This window comes from Hoplias malabaricus, chromosome 10 (genome assembly GCF_029633855.1).
Source record: "Hoplias malabaricus isolate fHopMal1 chromosome 10, fHopMal1.hap1, whole genome shotgun sequence".
Taxonomy (NCBI): Eukaryota; Metazoa; Chordata; class Actinopteri; order Characiformes; family Erythrinidae; genus Hoplias; species Hoplias malabaricus.
This window is the reverse complement of record NC_089809.1, coordinates 32,686,469-32,693,968: the sequence shown is the minus strand read 5'-3', so window position 1 is coordinate 32,693,968 and position 7,500 is coordinate 32,686,469.

Genomic DNA, 7,500 nt, shown 5'->3' with positions numbered 1-7,500 from the left:
GAGAAGAGGCCTGCAATATTGGCATAGCACTCAATATAACACTGTGTAAACAGTTAAATTACACTGTAAAAAAAACAGTGTAAAAAATTGTATTTACATTTTCTTAGAACTGAAGGAAGAAACAGGGTATTGCTATACAATTAACATGTAAATAGTGAGAGATGTAACATGTAAATGTGCGAATGGGGATTGATACATAGCCATACTGTGAATAAGTGACCTTTATACAGCCCTTAAAAGGTTATAGTGCAGAAAGGAGCAAGGAAATGGACAGCATTTGGGCTTGGTGTGTGATGAGTCTGAGGGGGTGCCACACTCCAGTGCTCGAATACAGGCTGATGAACTCCCCTGACCAACACACACCTTGTCACACACTACACCAAACATAAACACCAATACAGACAGAAATACATAATATAATGCCCCAAACCAACCTCCAAACCAAGAACCACAAACAAAAAGAAAACTCCAGAATGAACTCTCAAAAATCACAGAAGCTCTTCTAAGTATTTGACCACTTGAACCACACATAATGGTTTGTGTGTATAACACTTACAATAATGTTTTTTTTCAAAAAAAAAAAAAAAAAAGCTATCACGACAGTATTATATGAATATTTAAATACAAAATACGTCTCTTATAAACACAGTGCACAGTGCATTTAACATTGAAATAATGTATTTTTTCCCCAGTAAAGTCATGTAAAAATGATAGTTTTATCTATTTACAGTATTTCACTTTTATAAAAATTGTATTCAGAAATTTCAGAGTTTTACAGTATTTTACTGTCAAGATTTGGCTGTTTTTCACTGTGAAATTGTGTGCATTTTTTACAGTTGTAGCATGATATGTACGTGTTTATCACTATATACTATATGTATATATCTCTCTAGGAACAAATCATACTAGTTCAGAAGTGGTAACTTTACAGAATGAAAAATATATTAACACAGTGCACAGTGACCTTTTACCAATAATCTGTAAGAAGTTTGACCAGAGGGAGATAGGTCCCCCTTGTGAACCTTGGTTCCTCCCAAGCTTGCTTCCTTTAGCACTGAGGGATGTTTTCCTTGCCACAGTCGCCCCTGGCTTGCTCACCTGGGGGTTTGCATTTCATGTTAAAACTCCTGTCGTTACTGGATTTCTGTGGAGCTGCTTTGTGACATCATCAGTTGTCAAATGCTCTATCCAACTGAATTAGATTTGATTTGACAAACAATGTGGATACAGCAGACATCGTAAACGGAGGATGTATTAAAGTTATGTCAGATTTGTTTCTTTTTCTTTGGTGCTCATGTATTATTTGCTACTGTGAATAGGTCTATGTCACTAGATCAGCTTTGGCAACAGAAAGATGTGGAGTAGGGTTTAACGAGTGGTGTTTATGGGTTTAATTTGTTTTTTCAACTCAACCTGTGAGAATCCTCAACTGGAAAAACAAGAGCAGAGACACTGGAAGGAGGCACGGACAGAAGGGCATTTGGGGTGGAATCTCCCTTTAAGGAGTCTGCACTTGGATAAAACACAGCAAACATGAAATCTTTTGCAAAGCAAGACCAGATGTCACTGGTAAGAAAATTAAACCAAAAGAGTTAGAATGTAGGCTTAATTTCACAAGAGGATTTCACAAATCTAAAAGTGAGAAATTATTCTCATCATTGCTGCCATTAACTGAGACTTCTCAAAGCTAAACAATAGCAGGAGTAGTCTGAGCAGTGGCTGGAGCCTGGCCATGGCTCAGTGTGTGTAAATGGAGTCACTCAGGACGATTTACTGCCTCAGAGCGCTGGGCAATGAGGCTAAATCACACACACAAAGGAAAAAACAGAAGTTTTGTTGGATGTCCTGCTGCTCCCCAATTTGTCTGAGTACTGCCCTGACCAATAATTTATCACCCCTGCTGCGTCTCTGCCAATCGATTCCCGCCCCCTGTGCTCAGGGTCTCTGGGTCTCCAGCCATCCAGGGCTTCCCCCTGGCACTCTAGGGTCAGTTGGGCTGTCAGAGTGGACGCTGTGGGGGTCACTGGCCCCGGCAGACGGGACAGACTGAGTGCGGACATGCTGTATCTGATCCGTCTACACGCTGCCAATTAGGCCAAGCCAGTTTGAGCAGCGCTTACATTGTTCCCGGGTGTGTAACAGGGTAATGATGATTAGCCATAAAGCAGCATGGCTCAGCCGTTGGAGAGGAGATAACTCATGAGGTCTTAAAGTGACTTCACGGCTAGGAACCAAGTTTACCAATATCCTCCCACAGCCCCAATCTACTCAATCAACCAGGTCACATTTTGTAATGCATTTAAATTTTTTTTTATCTTTGAACTAGAGGTTTGCGGCTAATGCATGTATCAATGATGAAAGCTATTGTCACTGCTTATCGTTCTTCTAAAGATCTAAATCCACATGAAGTTCACTTTGACTTTCCTGTGTGATTACTGACACCATATGAAGTGTTTAGTATTAGGAAACCAATAACATGGATCCAAACACATATGCGTACGTAGTGTAGCCGAACAGCCTGGCCTCAAGTTGATATTGTACATATTTTACTAGAAGACCATTCCCAGGATTCATACAATGTTACGATAAAGGTACATTATTGTGACTATTGTAAACTACATTATTGGTTTAAAACACAATGGTCCTGGTGTTCCCTAAAGGTACATTACATTCTCTTCTCCAGAAGGAGAGGTGAATATAGGTAATCTCTCATTACAGAACTGTGTAAATTAATAATAATAAAAAAGAATATATATCCTGGTGCATATGAAATCAACACAATTTTAAAAACTATAGATTATAATTGAATATAATAGAATTAGGTACAATCATGTCCCTTATTAAAATGTACCTCTGAGGGTACCACCACAGTGACATTTTTTTCTGACAGTAATTATATTTTATAATCAAAATATCATTGGAATTTGTATTATGTGTAGCTTGTGTTTTTGTGGATGTTACTGTGAAGGTCTGGCAGCCTTCCACATGAAAAATCAGCTTTAAATCATCCACTAACCTACCCCTTAAGTCTAAAGGTAACACTAAGCATAACTTTACTAGCAAAGACCACGCCCAGAGAAACGTCGGAGAGGGGCAAACTCAGAAGGTTTGGGCTGGAGTTTGAGGTGGGCTTAAATGGTTAGAATGATAAAGGGGGGAGGTGGGGTGGAGACTTCACTTTAAACCTAAACCTCAACCTGACACCTAAACATAGACCTCAGAGGAGTTTTGGCCATTTTTGTGTACTTCTCATTTTGCCTTTATATTTAACAAAATGTATCGTGCCCGTGGTGTGCATTGTTTTTTTAGATGTCTCCTTTATTTGCACCCCTTACTGTATTCAGCTTGTAGTAAAGAGACAGTAGATTCCAAAAATTACAAAACTATTAAAATAAACACAGCACCTGTCCCATTTTGGGCATTTTCACTCACGTGGGAGCATGATTTTTTAAATCACATTTAAATGAATGTTTCTACTTTGTCTGTCCTCACAAAACAATGTCGAACATAGGGCATAGAGCCTGGACTTTCAACTGAAATTAGAGCCAGCTTTCAGTGTGACTTTGTCTCACATATCTCATCTTGAACTGGCCCTGGGGTTTGATCACTCAAGTGAGATCAGAAACTCCTGAGGGTTAACTCTAGACATAACTTTAAACTCCAAAGGTTCAGAAACAATAGTATTTGGTGCTAGCGTAATGCTAAAGCTAACAGCAAACTGCTGTATTTTGTAGCTCCTCTTTGTGTAAGCAACATAGAATAACAAAAAATAACTATGTATTTATTGAAACACAATGTATGTTAGGAAAATACCTACAGATATCATTTTTAATTTATGTCAAAAATTGGTACATTAACATTCAGAATGAATTTTGTCTGAAGACATATAATTATTTAAATAATAACCGTATATTAGAAGATTTAAAAGATGTTACTTCTTCTCCAGTGATCTTTATCTTTCAGTTACTGTAAAGAGCATATCACACTGTAGCTGGAGTTTAAAGAACTTGTAGCAGGGAGAATGAAGCCAAGGAGGTGGACAGCAGAAAAGAAAACAAACTAAAGAAAAAAAAAAAGAACAAGGGAAAGAAATTAATGACCCTTCACACATTGTCTGTTTCTTTTGTGGAGGCCATCAAAAGAAAGGCCGAGCGAGGCCTGCGGAGTGAGGGGGAGGGTTGGAAACACCATTAATATCAGGGCTGTAAATTCCACAAAACATTAACTTCATTACATGGCAATTACTAGCCATCAGTGGCAGGAAAGAAGACCCCACTTTCTCATCCTTTCTCTTGGGCTACTCCTCCCTCCACTCTCTCTCTCTCTCTCTCTCTCTCTCTCTTTCTTTCTTGCTCTTCCAAAAAGGCCCAAAGGTCAAACCATTACATCGTCCAAATGAAATGCCCCTGACTTCCTGTGATCTATGGGCAGCCAGGTCCGGGAAGACGCCACTATTGTTCAGGTGTGTAATAATTAATGCAGCTTTGGGAGGGTCCCGTAGGAGGGGGCCACTGTCGGATTCCACACCCACCAAGTTTGACCCTAGCTGCCCTGGGAAGAAGAAAGAAAAAAAAAAACACCTCCAAAATACAAAGCAAAACAAAAAGAAAGGGGGTGAGGCCAAACCAGGCCGAAAAGCAAACCTGGTTCCTTTCACAACTCCTAATGAGCTGCAGATACGATACATAAACCATTACGGTCTTGTTCTCTTGACTTCTCCACGGCAGGATCAAAGACAGCTTATCTCTGCCTTTAAGTCTCCCGGTTACGCCCTGCGATGTAGCAGTAACACTTATGAGCAATATCAACACACAAGCTCTTTATTATTACACTCCTGATTAAATATGCACTTCCAAGCAAGGGAAGAAAAACAGAAGGGCGTCTCTGTGCACTACCACACTTACACACTCACTCACACACACACACACACGCACACACACACACACACACACACACACACACACACACACAAGCACACAGTAAGTATTCAGCGGCCTAAGCCCATCATACTTATCTCTTGATTACATATTATGAGGCAGCCATTCTTTCTGCGTGTGTGTAATTATCGGCAGCGAAATGAAAGCGTTTGTGTGTGATCTTTAAACAGGTGGGACTGCCGGAGTGTTTGTAGAGTGTTTGAGGCCCATTATTAAGTCATGAATGCAATATAATAACAGTGATACATTTTGACTCACACAGCCCTGAGCGATAAGGGCAGGCGGAGACACGGCAGAGCAGCCAATGCTTTGAAGTGCGCCTCAGGCAATGCAAGAGATTCAACAGGAAAAAATTAAGCACTTCTCTTTCTCTTTCTCTCTCTCTCTCTCTCTCTCTCTCTCTCTAATGGCTAACTAATACCAGTCTAGCAATTAAGGAAAAGAGAACATGCCAATACAAAGTGGTGCAGCTCTTCTCATTCAGACAACTTTACCACAATGCAGTCAACAGGCGAGATACGCTGGGTGGCAGAACTTTGATTCTTTATATTGCACTGGAGCTATAAGAGGCTAATGTTGCTAATGGTATTTATGCCATTTACATTTTATGGCATTTGGCAGACACACTTCTTGCATTCCATTTGAACTCAGATGTTGTTGTAAGTTCAGAGTTCCAAGTATTACATTTCAACAGGAATGCCTCCACTTGGAAGTCGGATTTCCTACTTGGAATCAGGAGAGGCTCACCAGCTCTGAGTTCAGAATCCAAAAAGACCGCCCACATATCAACCGTGTGTAAAAGCAGTAGTATTTTAGTTTATTAGCACTACTATTTATTTGTGTCTCATTAAACCAATCATTCACAAAATACTGTCCCACTGCGGTATGTGGATACGTTTCCCTGTTGTTTGGATGCAGAAAATATCAACTAGTGTCACTAACACCTGGGAACAAGCTAACAATGAAAACCTAGGGCACAATGCTTTGTAAATTTTTAACCGGAACATTATCATCTCAGGTCTGACATCATTCCCAGCTCCAACATCCAACTTGCAATGTAAATGAAATGCAGCAACGCACCCACAGTGACTTACAATTGGAATAATGTTACAGAGGCATGTGCATATGTTGCTATAGGAGTCATAATAGTGTCTAATCCTAATCCTTAACCCTAATCCAAACCCTAAGTTTAAGGTATGTCAAGGTTGGGATAGCTTAGTGGATAACAGTGTTGCCCTGTATCGGGGTACCTGTATGGGTAAACACACCATACTACACTATTAACTCTCCTTGGGCAAGACTCCTAATGCTACATTAGACTGCCTCCGTAACAGGCTGAAAAATATATGTGGCTGGGGATCGGAGTGTTTTCCAAAGGTATGTTTCAACATTAGAATAATGTATGGTTGTAGAAATGTCTGCTGAAATGTTCAATTTGATGTAGGTTGAGGCAATAGTGTGGCGATGTAGGCATGCATTCAGTGCTGTATGTTTCATAGCTCCAGTCAAAAATGAAAAGAATAAGAATCAGAGTAGAATCAGAGATAGCTGAATACAAGATACACAAGGCTTCAATACTGTAATGTTTTCCTTTTTTTTCAAAGTGAGTGCAAAAGCTTATCCAACGCATGGCTTGGAGCAGTAAATGTAAAGAGCATTAGTGACCCAATCAATATGTTAATTATAGTCCTATTTAGGGCGGCGCGGTGGTGCAGCAGGTAGTCCCGCAGTCACACAGCTCCAGGGACCTGCTCCTGGTGACTGTCTGTGAGGAGTTGGTGTGTTCTTCCTGTGTCCATGTGGGTTTCCTCCGGGTGCTCCGGTTTCCTCCCACGGTCCAAAAACACACATTGGTAGGTGGATTGTCGACTCAAACATGTCCATAGATGTATATGTGTGAGTGAATTTGTGTGTGTGTGTCGCCCTGCGAAGGATGTGCTTCAGGCTGTGTTCCCGCCTTGTGCGTAGTGATTCCGGGTAGGCTCCGAACCCACCGCGACCCTGAACTGGAATAGTCCTATTCATGTGATCTGTTTTTCAGAATGAGAACATTTTGTACATTTTCTGTTTCTCTAAACATATCATTTAAGAAGTGAACTGTTGCTTTGACATGTGCTCACAAAGTTTTAAATCTTGGTATTCAAACTTATTCTGAAGTGCACTATTATCCGTGCAGTAACATCACTGTAGTACTCTTAAACACTTGCACAACTAGCACCATTTTCATAGTATCTATCGCACCAGTGAATGCAATTTCAAAATAATAAGCCTTTATACTATTAGCTGAATAATGAGCCTCAAAGGCATAAAGGGGTTAAGGGGGTTAAAAAAGAAAGCAAGCAGAAAACAGTGATTTACGACCAGCTTAATATTTTTCTAGAGGCGTTCCCTTCTTTTCAGGAGGCTGGCATTGTGGGGCCTGGTGGCTGTCAGTGCTGAGGGAAAGCACAATGTTTGGAACAAAGTGAAGAGTTAAACATCAAACAGTGCTGCCTTCGCTCTGTAAGGCCCTCGCAGGCTGTAGCTGCCAGCCTTGTAGAAGTGGAGGAAAGCAAACCTACAA